The sequence below is a fragment of the Periophthalmus magnuspinnatus genome, chromosome 10, assembly GCF_009829125.3.
Source record: "Periophthalmus magnuspinnatus isolate fPerMag1 chromosome 10, fPerMag1.2.pri, whole genome shotgun sequence".
NCBI classification, from domain to species: domain Eukaryota; kingdom Metazoa; phylum Chordata; class Actinopteri; order Gobiiformes; family Gobiidae; genus Periophthalmus; species Periophthalmus magnuspinnatus.
In genome coordinates this window covers 422641-436944 of record NC_047135.1, presented here as the reverse complement: position 1 = coordinate 436944, position 14304 = coordinate 422641, and the positions used below count along the sequence as shown (strand labels likewise).

The following is a 14304-nucleotide window of genomic DNA, read 5'->3' as shown; positions in this document are numbered from 1 at the left end:
TTTTACTTTTTACTCTTTAAGTTCATTTTTAAACAGGTACTTTCACTTTTTTACTTTCACTTCATTTTTTTTCTCGCACTTTGACTTAAAGAACAGAACTGGAAAATATAAATATGTCATTTTATTTTAAAGTTACTTGAGTAAATCTGTTTAGAAAAGTGTATAACCCTCTGACCCCCTGACCCCTCTGACCCCCTGACCCCTCTGACCACCTGACCCCTCGTCTCATTCACTGAAAACACGTCAAATTCAGTTTTAACTCAGTGTCACTCATTTATCTCCAAAAAGTATAAAAATAAACAGCGATGACCAAATGTTACTCAAATGAATCTGTATCAGAGACTTTGACCCATTACATTATGACCACCTGTGGGACGTCCGCTCTGAGGGCTGCACCTGTGGTACTGGTATGCGGAGGGGGCGGGGCCGAGGGGGCGGGGCCGAGGATAGAGCGTGTCGTGTTGAGAGTTGGACGTTTGGCGAGCAGACCGCAGATTCCATTTCTCTGCCAATCTGCCTTGTCTCGCTCCCGATCTGACTCAACCTTCACCTCCACACACACACACACACACACCCCCCCACACACACACACACCCCGACACACACACACACACACCCCTCCCTCTCTACCCCCCTCTAACTCGCCCCGACAGAAAAGTTTCATTTGGTCCGACGTCTTTGGAAGAATCCAGTGGAAAAACGCTGCACCTGAGTGAGTTAAAATGACTGGAATTTGGCTGCTGTTCTTGCACTTTTTGAATCGTTTAGATACTTGTATTTTTGTTGGTCCAGAGACACGTCCAAATACTCAGATACTCAAATACTTTCATAGGTCAGAGGTCACATTAGTTTATTTGAAAAGCGAGGTTCATAAAGTTTATAAAACACACGATAAAACCAAGACAGAAGTATCAGACGCTACTTTTCGTCTGTGGTCCCCCATAGGCCCCTTATTGTCTCCCACTGTCCCCTATTGTTCCCTGTAGTCCTCTATTGTCCCAAAATGTCCCCCATAGTCCCCTGTAGTCCTCTGTTGTCCCAAAATGTCCCCCATAGTCCCCTGCAGTCCCCTATTGTCTCCTGTAGTCCCCCGTTGTCCCTGACGTTAGATGTCCCATTGGAAAGTCCCGTTGAGATTGAAACAGTCCTGACCCAGAGGCGCCAACGTCACCAAACTCAAAACAGTGTATATGGATTAAAGAAGCATTGTGTCACTTTTCTGGCTGCGCATTCTGGTCACATGGTCACACGCCGCTTTTCCATCTTCAAGACTCAAAGCGTTCTACATCAAGAAACCACTCACACACCAGCGCACACATCGAGAGCGGGATTCAAACCGCCAACATCCAGATCAGTGGCAAACGCTCTACCAACTGAGCCACCGCCGCCCGTGTCCCACCCGCCACCTGCCCGTCTCCGTCTCTGTGTCAGCGCTGAGCCTGGAACGCCGCGAGTCGTTTACGCAGCACATCTGTCTTTCACTATCACAAAAAAAAAATATCATAAAATAAATAAAATAGCCAAGAAAAAAATGTGGTGTAGTTGCTGTAAACGGGGACGCCTCTCCACGGATCTTACCTGTAACTTGTTGTGTGAGGGTTTCCTTAGCTACGATCTACGATTTGACAGATTTAAACTTCGTCTTTCGCTCTGGATCAAACCCGGACGACTGAGGGACACAAACGTCTGAATAAAAATGCTCAGGGCTGATCATAAACTCGTAAATCTCTCCCATGATGCCTCGTTTTCTTCTACAGTCCGGGTTTTCCGCGCCACATTATCCGTCGCCGTGTGCGCTCATTTACATATCGATTTGGCACGGAGATTCTGACCAGACGACCAAAACCGACTCTCCAAATAAAACAAACAAACAAAGGGACGACGCGGCCAACGGCGGCTTCGCTAACGGGCGTCTGATGATGTCACTGTGAGGTCACGGCGAGCCCGGTGTGTTTTCTGGAGTTTTTCTGTCTTGTTTTTCTGCTCGTCTTTTGCTTCTTGACCTTGGAGCTGGAGAATGTGTTTGAGGCCGGACTCTGGTGGACCGTTTGGAAGCGTCCGCCGTGTCATTGTCCATCTGCCTCACGACTCTCAGAAAACATCAGACCAACTCGTTATGTTTTGTAAAACTTTGTAAACTCGTTATGTTTTGCTTTCACACTTCACCACGGGCTTCCTCCAGTGAGTCCTGCTTCATCGTGTGTTTCCTGAAGTCAGTTCTGGGTTCATCTAAAAACGACCTGTCTGTGGGGTTTTATTGCCAAAGGGGGCGGGGCTTCGGACCAACCGTGGAATGGAATTTGACCTTGTGGAGAAGAATGGACAGAGCTGAGCCGACGCCAACAAAGATTACAAGCTGGATTCCCAAATATTTCTCTGTAGGTTTCGTCTGGTGTTCCTCAGTTTAAATATTTGGGACCAGGTTCTTTTAGGTCCCAAGATCTGGAAAAAATGAAAGTGAACCGGAGCAGGAAGTGACCCGTGATCACTTCCTGTTTGAACGCGGCGCTAGCAGGTTAGCTATGTTCATTTGTATTTACAGTCTGTGTTGGACCTTCTCATCTGCGATTATCACGGTGCAGCATTTTCTGGCGCCACCTGCCGTCTCCATGGAGATGTTGTTTATTTGCCTGCAATATTCCACATTATAGCATTAAACTATCTCCATGGAGACAAACAGGTGACGTCATTGTTCCAGAGCATATGCAGGTTTTCAACTTTTTTAAACAAAATAAATAAAAAATACTTTGAACAGATGTGCAGTAAATTTGTTTGAATCCACACGGAGAACTGTCCAGAGAAATAACATCTCCCTGGAGACGATGGCAGACCAAAGAAAAGTGACACAGTGGACCTTTAACAGAAGTCGTATGACTGTGAAACGTCTCGTTTACAGAAGATTCGAGTCATTAAACTTGGCTCATGACTCATGGACTCGTGCTTTAGTCAAATGTATTTTTATTGTTTTATCTTGTTCCTCAGACTCCGCCCTCCCTCGAGTCTCCACATCTATATTTGCAAACGCCGGAGCCGAAGCCAAGACGGCCCTCGCACAAACGCGGGATCCGTCGGAAAGCGCCGTCGTCTCTTGATTTACTGTAAAGGAGCGATACAAAGAGTGGAACCGGGCCCGGCTCGTCTGCAGAGAGCAGCCCTCAGCACAGATGGCTCTGTTTTTCATCGTGCGTCTCAGGAGAGCTCATTTTCTCTGCTCTCCTCGCCGTCTACGCCGCTTTTTTCAGACACTCAGTTTGTTTCTATAAAACAGCAAAAACACAGAATCCAGTTCAACAAAACAAACAACAAACAAAACAAATGACCCTCCAGAGTTTCCTCCGTCTCTGTCAGAAACGCTGAGCCGCTTCAGTCGTGACGGAGCCGAGTCCTGGACCTGGAACCTGAAGATCTGCCAAAAGAACAACTGCTGTAGGTTAAATCTTTATCGTTTCTTTTCCTGCGGCTGTGACTCACCCGAATATCACAAATCACTCACATTGGTATGAAATTAATCCAGGTTTGTGCGATTTGTATTGAACCAATTCGATTTACTTCAGTGTAGCTCACAGCAGCGGCTCTGAAGTGGAGGAAGCTTCAGGGAAACGGACGAAGCTTTTGGGCTTTAAGCAGCAACGTCACAGATTTAAACAAGACCCAGAGAAGCACTCACAGACACTGGGGACAGGAGGGTTAAGTGTCTTGCCCAAAGACACAATGACAGTATTCACCTGTGGGAGTCAATCTTCAGATCAGTAACAAACGCTCTACCAACTGAGCCACCGTCGCCCCATAAACACAGATCATTATGACACGTTCTAAGTGTAAACCTCAGTGTTGATCTGAAAGTCCAAAATAAAACGAACGTCCACAATCTGAGACGTAAACACCGAGGAACCAATAAAACACGAAGGACTCACTGAGGACTCACTGAGGACTCACTGAGGACTCACTGAGGACTCACAGAGGACTCACGAAGGACTCACGAAGGACTCACTGAGGACTCATGAAGGACTCACTGAGGACTCACTGAGGACTCACTGAGGACTCATGAAGGACTCACTGAGGACTCATGAAGGACTCACTGAGGACTCACGAAGGACTCACTGAGGACTCACTGAGGACTCATGAAGGACTCACTGAGGACTCACTGAGGACTCACTGAGGACTCACTGAGGACTCACGAAGGACTCACTGAGGACTCATGAAGGACTCACTGAGGACTCATGAAGGACTCACTAAGGACTCATGAAGGACTCACGGAGGACTCACTGAGGACTCATGAAGGACTCACTGAGGACTCACTGAGGACTCATGAAGGACTCACTGAGGACTCACTGAGGACTCATGAAGGACTCACTGAGGACTCACGAAGGACTCACTGAGGACTCACGAAGGACTCACGAAGGACTCACTGAGGTCTCACTGAGGACTCATGAAGGACTCACTGAGGACTCACAAAGGACTCACGAAGGACTCACAGTGGACTCATACTGGGCTTGCGGTGGACTCACAGAGGACTCAAGGAGGACTCACTCACAGAGGACTCACAGTGGACAGTGAGTGGAGGACTCATCTGCAGCACACACTGATGGAGCTGAGCTGCCCTGGGACAGAACACTGTAAAGTGGCTGCCTCTCTCTCATCTCACTCTGACACACCTTTGTTCACGAGAGAAGCTGAACATGAGACAAATTAATATATTTCTAGCGGGAATCGAACCACCAACCTGTAAACCATGTGAAACTCCTGCTTCTTATTGTTTACTTTATTTGTAAAAAGCCGATTGCGTCCTGCGTTCTCTGGAGACTCTTTGTGTTGTGTTTGATTATTTTCCTGAGAATTGCATCCAGAGTAAAACAAAGGTTGGACTGGAGGAGGTGTTTGCGTTCACTGTACCCGCCGTCTGACTCATCCAACATTTCAATATCCAGCTCTCAGTAAAAATGATGAAGTCACAGCTGGGTCTCAGAAACCTATTAGGAGCAGGAAACACTCCACGAGACGACAACAAAGATAAAATAATGTGTTTTGTACCAAAGTCCACACAATATATATTTTATTAGTATACGAACAGCACACGGATTCTCACTGTGAAGCACAATAGTAAATATGAAACACAAGAGTAAACAGCACAGTGAAAAACACCAGCGCCGTGTGTATTTATGAGTTTATTTATGTGGATCCTCATTACGTCTCCCCAGACCCAACGCTGCTCTGAAATGTTACACAGAAATAATAAGACAAAGCAATTTCCATTATCCAGGGTGTCCATAAAGTCGCTTTACACTTTAAAAAATGTACTGCAAAGACGATTATCTGTTAATCAGACTTGTTCTGTTGTGTTCCAAAGTGTTTTACCTCGTTTAATCCACCTCTGTCTGCGCTTCATCGAGACGGGACGAAGGTTTAACGTGTCGCTGCAGCAGAGTCTCGTCGATGGGTCGGTCTCATCTGTGGTTTTAGTTCAGTGACGTCCCCGATCTGTGTTAGATTCACGACGTCTTTAACACAGACGCAGAAACATGACACTTCTCTCCACGAGGATGTTTCTGAGAGCTTCATTTAAAAGAGTCTGAAAAACACAAATGCAACCAGAGCAAAAACTTATAAAACCACTGAATTCAACAGAACAAACATGATTAAAACATCTAAACATCTAAACATCTAAAACATCGTTGCCCGTAGAGTTCCATCTCTGACCTGCCTCTGTTTAAAGCCAAATTTAAAACTTATTTATTTAGAATGGATTTCAGCACTTGGCCCTGTGACACTTTATTTATTTTTCTGGTGTAATGTGTCTGTTGATTTGTGTGATTATTGTTTTTAATGTTGTGTTTTTAATGTTGTACTTTGAGCAGCTCTGGTTGTGCTACAGAAATAAAGTTTGATCTACAACTGCCTTAGGAACGACATTTTAAAATGGTAAAAAAAAAAAAAAGACTTGTACACTGTACATACATTCATACATTCAGTGTGGAACTTTTCTGACAAGTTGAAGATGTTTTTCCTTTGGCAAGAAGAAAAACAAAATCTATTCTGTCACTGGACAAAATGTTTAACAGTGAATTCTTCAGTTCTGGTCAGATTCTGCTGGACACGGATTATATCTGTGTGAAGCTAACGGTGCTAAAGCTAACGACGCTGAAGCCGACAACGCTGAAGCTGACGACGCTAAAGCTAATGACACTGAAGCTAACGACGCTAAAGCTAATGACACTGAAGCTAACGACGCTGAAGCTAACTCACCTGTTTGAACGATTCAGTGTAGCTCATTAAACGGAGACAAACAAACAAATTGTAAACAAACAGGTGTTGTTAGCTTCAGCGTCGTTAGCTTCAGCGTTGTTAGCTTCTTCTCAGACAGATATAAGGCTTTGTCCAGCAGGAATCTGAGCAGAACTGAAGAAGCGTCTTGAGTGACGTTTGTCTGTGGACGAGCAGACAAACGTCTTCTCTCCTACAACGATTTTTCCAGTGACAGATTTTAAAACATTTTTCTTTTACTGTGGATCAGACCTGGTCGACCGAGGGACACACGGACATGTTTGCCTCGAATGTCCCACAGTATGGCATTATTAAATCGTTGGTGTTTTCATTATCGCTGATACAAACAAACGTCGCTCTAAAATACTTTTCAAAAAGCCTTTGTTGGAAGGGCATCAGTTTTAAAATCTATGTCTGTTCAAATCCAATAATCACTCACTGCTGGAACCAAAAAAGACAAGAAAACTGCAGGAAAAAGATGCTCCTTTTGGATGTGATTAGATGAAACTGTTCAATAAATGCGTTTTGTGTCACATAAACAGACACATAAACTTTATTAATCCTTTTCAGGCAATTATATTTTGCAGTAGCTCATTTTAAATAACAACAGTGACATTCACACAAAATGTTCAGATCTTGATTTACAGACACAACAGTGAAATAAAAACCCCAGGATCATGTAGATCAGTGGTGACAAACATATTTTCACCGGGGGCCACATTAGCAAAGTAGCTGCCTTCAAAGGGCCGGATGTAAAATAAATCTAACTACTTTTTAACTTGTTAATTAACTGTTTCTGTATTTATTACTTGTTCAAGTTACAAATATTCCATGTGCATTTGCCTAGATGTAAAAATGTGGCTGTGTAACTGCGAATCTCCTGAAAAAATTACATTTTAAGACCATCAGACCTTTGAGTTTACCCTGTCAAGGGCCACATGAAATGATGTGGAGGGCCACATTTGGCCCCCGGGCCTTGAGTTTGACATATGTGATGTAGAGGGTTAATACGAACATTTAAGACCAAAATGAGTCTGAAGCAGCAGAGACAGAGAGAGGACACAGAGAGGACAGTTTTTACACAGAGAGTGAACTGGAGTCGATGGAGCAGGAAGTGCGCCATGATCACTTCCTGTTTGTAGCGTAGCATTTAGCAGGTTAGCTATGTCCATATATAAACTGAGCTGAAGCTGCAGAGTTAGCATAAGTGGCAGTATGACATCTACCTTTAGCTTATAAAGGTTTAATCTTGTTGCATGTTTTCGTGTCCTTGGGCAAGACACACCTTCACCAGCAGAATGTAACAGTGAGTGTGTTTTATTACCGTCGGAGAAGTTGTCGTCACAGAATGTCAGTTATGCAAACCCCAGGGCGGTCTGTAATGTGAGCGCTTTGTAAAACTCCAACATAAATTGCTTCTGTGAGATCTTGATCCCGTCTTGTTCTCCTTCCGTTGCATCGGGTGGAGCTTCCGTCCCGTCTGCGGCGGCGCTGACCCCCTGCGTTACACCAAAATAGACCTTTACAAGTGGCCCTCTGCTTAATTGAGGCCCTTTAATGAGTGTCAAACTGCTGTGGTCATTAGCGCGGGGGCTGATACGGGTCAGCGCTGGGGTGACGCAGCCTCGGCGACAAAGATGAAAACAGGTAATCAAAAGCAGTTAGACGTCCTGTTTTCCCAGCCTTGTTCTGGCTCCACTTTGAGTCTTTGTTTGCAAACTATGGGAACTCGCATGAATTTGTTAATGTGCGTAGCCGCGGGGCAGCATCTGTCCTGCTAACTATCCCTGACATAACGCAGAAACACACAGCATATGGAAATTCCTTCATATCTGCTCCATCCTGCCGCAGAGTCCTTCAGCCCGACTCTGTGCCACAGCAGCAGCTGGCGTCCTCTGCACAAACAAATCTAATAAACAAAGCACAGAAAATAGAAAGGCTTCATTTTTTGCGTGAGCCTCGTGGGCTGTCTGTCAAACCTCATCTCTCTTTGATGGTTAAAGATCCACGGCACAAATGACCAATGAGAGGGTCGGTGGCGGCGTGTAGAAGCCGGCGTGTTTGTGGGGATGTTAACACCTTCTTCGAGGCGTGCCGTTACTGCTGATGACTTCATTTCAGAGCAAACAAACACAATGCCCTTGTTGAGTATTTTAGTATCGCACACACCTCTCAAGGTTACCACGGTTACATGTGCGGCGTGCGCGCCTAAACCCACTGTTATTGGATTGGAATGGAGCGCCGCACATTTCCTCAGAGTATTGATTTAATCAACTGCGTATCATGTTGAGACCCGTATCATCTGACGCAACACACACCAGCAGAGCTAAAAGAAGCGATCCATCACCATTTCACCGGACAGGCCTCGTGGTCTAAACACGGAACCATTACGCATGGTTAAACATGGACACTTTGACCTCCGCGAGGTGACAAGGTCAATGACATCATTAGACAGGAGTCAGTCTGTGCAGCGGAGCAGAACTAAAGACGATCAGAGACTAGTCACAGATAATAACGTCTCAGATGTGTCCAGATACTCACAATATACTCACTTTATACTCACAATATACTCACATTATACTCACAATATACTCACTTTATACTCACATTATACTCACATTATACTCACTTTATATCACATTATACTCACTTTATATCACATTATATCACATTATACTCGCATTATATCACATTATACTCACTTTATATCACATTATACTCACAATATACTCACAATATACTCACATTATACTCACATTATACTCACAATATACTCACTTTATACTCACAATATACTCACATTATACTCACAATATACTCACATTATACTCACAATATACTCACTTTATACTCACAATATACTCACATTATACTCACAATATACTCACATTATACTCACATTATACTCACTTTATACTCACATTATACTCACTTTATACTCACTTAATACTCACATTATACTCACTTTATACTCACTTTATACTCACTTAATACTCACATTATACTCACTTTATATCACATTATACTCACATTATACTCGCATTATATCACATTATACTCACATTATATCACATTATACTCACTTTATATCACATTATACTCACATTATATCACATTATACTCACATTATATCACATTATACTCACTTTATATCACATTATACTCACTTTATATCACATTATATCACATTATACTCACTTTATATCACATTATACTCACATTATATCACATTATACTCGCATTATATCACATTATACTCACATTATATCACATTATACTCACTTTATATCACATTATACTCACATTATATCACATTATACTCACATTATATCACATTATACTCACTTTATATCACATTATACTCACTTTATATCACATTATATCACATTATACTCGCATTATATCACATTATACTCACTTTATATCACATTATATTCACATTATATCACATTATACTCACATTATATCACATTATACTCACACTATACTCACTTTATATCACATTATACTCACTTTATATCACATTATGTCACATTATACTCACATTACACTCACATTATACTCACATTATACTCACTTTATATCACATTATACTCACATTATATCACATTATACTCACATTATACTCACTTTATATCACATTATACTCACATTATATCACATTATGTCACATTATACTCACATTACACTCACATTATACTCACATTATACTCACTATATCACATTATACTCACTTTATATCACATTATATTCACATTATATCACATTATACTCACATTATATCACACTATACTCACTTTATATCACATTATACTCACTTTACACTCACATTATACTCACATTATACTCACTTTATATCACATTATATCACATTATACTCACATTATATCACATTATGTCACATTATACTCACATTACACTCACATTATACTCACATTATACTCACTTTATATCACATTATATCACATTATACTCACATTATATCACATTATACTCACATTATATCACATTATACTCACTTTATATCACATTATATCACATTATACTCACATTATACTCACTTTATACTCACTGTATACTCACTGTATACTCACTTTATATCACATTATATCACATTATACTCACTTTATATCACATTATATCACATTATACTCACATTATACTCACTTTATACTCACTGTATACTCACATTATACTCACTTTATATCACATTATATCACATTATACTCACTTTATATCACATTATACTCACATTATACTCACATTATACTCACATTATATCACATTATACTCACTTTATATCACATTATACTCACATTATATCACATTATATCACATTATACTCACATTATATCACATTATACTCACTTTATATCACATTATACTCACATTATATCACATTATACTCACTTTATATCACATTACACTCACATTATACTCACATTATACTCACTTTATATCACATTATATCACATTATACTCACTTTATATCACATTATATCACATTATATCACATTATACTCACATTATACTCACTTTATATCACATTATACTCACATTATATCACATTATGTCACATTATACTCACATTACACTCACATTATACTCACATTATACTCACTTTATATCACATTATATCACATTATACTCACTTTATATCACATTATATCACATTATACTCACATTATATCACATTATACTCACATTATATCACATTATACTCACTTTATATCACATTATATCACATTATACTCACTGTATACTCACTGTATACTCACTTTATATCACATTATATCACATTATACTCACTTTATATCACATTATACTCACATTATACTCACTTTATACTCACTGTATACTCACATTATACTCACATTATACTCACATTATATCACATTATACTCACATTATATCACATTATATCACATTATACTCACATTATATCACATTATACTCACTTTATATCACATTATATCACATTATATCACATTATACTCACATTATATCACATTATACTCACTTTATATCACATTATACTCACATTATATCACATTATATCACATTATACTCACTTTATATCACTTTATATCACATTATACTCACATTATATCACATTATATCACATTATACTCACTTTATATCACTTTATATCACATTATACTCACATTATATCACATTATACTCACATTATACTCACTTTATATCACATTATATCACATTATACTCACATTATACTCACTTTATACTCACTGTATACTCACATTATACTCACATTATATCACATTATACTCACATTATATCACATTATACTCACTTTATATCACATTATACTCACATTATACTCACTTTATACTCACTGTATACTCACATTATACTCACTTTATACTCACTGTATACTCACTGTATACTCACTTTATATCACATTATATCACATTATACTCACTTTATATCACATTATATCACATTATACTCACATTATACTCACTTTATACTCACTGTATACTCACATTATACTCACTTTATATCACATTATATCACATTATACTCACTTTATATCACATTATACTCACATTATACTCACATTATATCACATTATACTCACTTTATATCACATTATACTCACATTATATCACATTATATCACATTATACTCACATTATATCACATTATACTCACTTTATATCACATTATACTCACATTATATCACATTATACTCACTTTATATCACATTACACTCACATTATACTCACATTATACTCACTTTATATCACATTATATCACATTATACTCACTTTATATCACATTATATCACATTATATCACATTATACTCACATTATACTCACTTTATATCACATTATACTCACATTATATCACATTATGTCACATTATACTCACATTACACTCACATTATACTCACATTATACTCACTTTATATCACATTATATCACATTATACTCACTTTATATCACATTATATCACATTATACTCACATTATATCACATTATACTCACATTATATCACATTATACTCACTTTATATCACATTATATCACATTATACTCACTGTATACTCACTGTATACTCACTTTATATCACATTATATCACATTATACTCACTTTATATCACATTATACTCACATTATACTCACTTTATACTCACTGTATACTCACATTATACTCACATTATACTCACATTATATCACATTATACTCACATTATATCACATTATATCACATTATACTCACATTATATCACATTATACTCACTTTATATCACATTATATCACATTATATCACATTATACTCACATTATATCACATTATACTCACTTTATATCACATTATACTCACATTATATCACATTATATCACATTATACTCACTTTATATCACTTTATATCACATTATACTCACATTATATCACATTATATCACATTATACTCACTTTATATCACTTTATATCACATTATACTCACATTATATCACATTATACTCACATTATACTCACTTTATATCACATTATATCACATTATACTCACATTATACTCACTTTATACTCACTGTATACTCACATTATACTCACATTATATCACATTATACTCACATTATATCACATTATACTCACTTTATATCACATTATACTCACATTATACTCACATTATATCACATTATACTCACATTATATCACATTATACTCACATTATATCACATTATACTCACTTTATATCACATTATACTCACATTATACTCACTTTATACTCACTGTATACTCACATTATACTCACATTATATCACATTATACTCACTTTATATCACATTATACTCACTTTATATCACATTATATCACATTATACTCACATTATACTCACTTTATATCACATTATACTCACATTATATCACATTATACTCACATTATACTCACTTTATATCACATTATATCACATTATACTCACATTATACTCACTTTATACTCACTGTATACTCACATTATACTCACATTATATCACATTATACTCACATTATATCACATTATACTCACTTTATATCACATTATACTCACATTATATCACATTATACTCACATTATATGACATTATACTCACATTATATCACATTATACTCACATTATATCACATTATACTCACATTATATGACATTATACTCACATTATATCACATTATACTCACTTTATATCACATTATACTCACATTATACTCACTTTATACTCACTGTATACTCACATTATACTCACATTATATCACATTATACTCACTTTATATCACATTATACTCACTTTATATCACATTATATCACATTATACTCACATTATACTCACTTTATATCACATTATACTCACATTATATCACATTATACTCACATTATATGACATTATACTCACATTATATGACATTATACTCACATTATATCACATTATACTCACTTTATATCACATTATATCACATTATACTCACATTATACTCACTTTATATCACATTATACTCACATTATATCACATTATGTCACATTATACTCACATTACACTCACATTATACTCACATTATACTCACTTTATATCACATTATATCACATTATGTCACATTATACTCACATTACACTCACATTATACTCACATTATATCACATTATGTTACATTATACTCACATTATACTCACATTATACATTATAGTCACATTATACTCACATAATACTCACATGACACTCTCTAATAATAATAATGACTCGAGCCACAGTCGGCTCCCGTCGGCTCCTCCTGTGCTGCTGCAGTGGCTCAGCAGATCCCTTTATCCTGAGGCTGTTCGTCTATTCAAAGGAGCTCAGCTTACAAAATATCCACAGGGTGATTTCCCACTCGCACATAAAGCTTTGGTCTTAAGACGCTTTGAAGGAGAAGCTCTGGAAAAGGGCCACACGAGAACAGGAATCCTCCAGCGGCCCAGAGCCCGGCTCACGTCCCAGAGACCAGCGCCGGAGCTGGGCTAATGTGCAGGGCTAATGTGCAGGGCTAATGTGCAGGGTGCTCCCCCCGA

At 38.1% G+C, this 14304-nt stretch overlaps 1 long non-coding RNA gene across 4 annotated transcripts in view; it reads right to left on the bottom strand.

Moving 5' to 3' along the window:
• LOC129456561 (uncharacterized) overlaps positions 1-14304 on the bottom strand; it is a 162049-nt gene that overhangs the window by 96449 nt on the left and 51296 nt on the right. For 2 of the 4 annotated variants that reach the window (XR_008648843.1, XR_008648842.1), the window contains exon 3: positions 597-618. The exons of the other annotated variants lie outside the window; for them this stretch is intronic. This is a non-coding gene — a long non-coding RNA (uncharacterized LOC129456561). Of the gene's footprint in view, positions 1-596; positions 619-14304 lie in introns of those variants that run through there. 4 annotated transcript variants of the gene reach the window in all.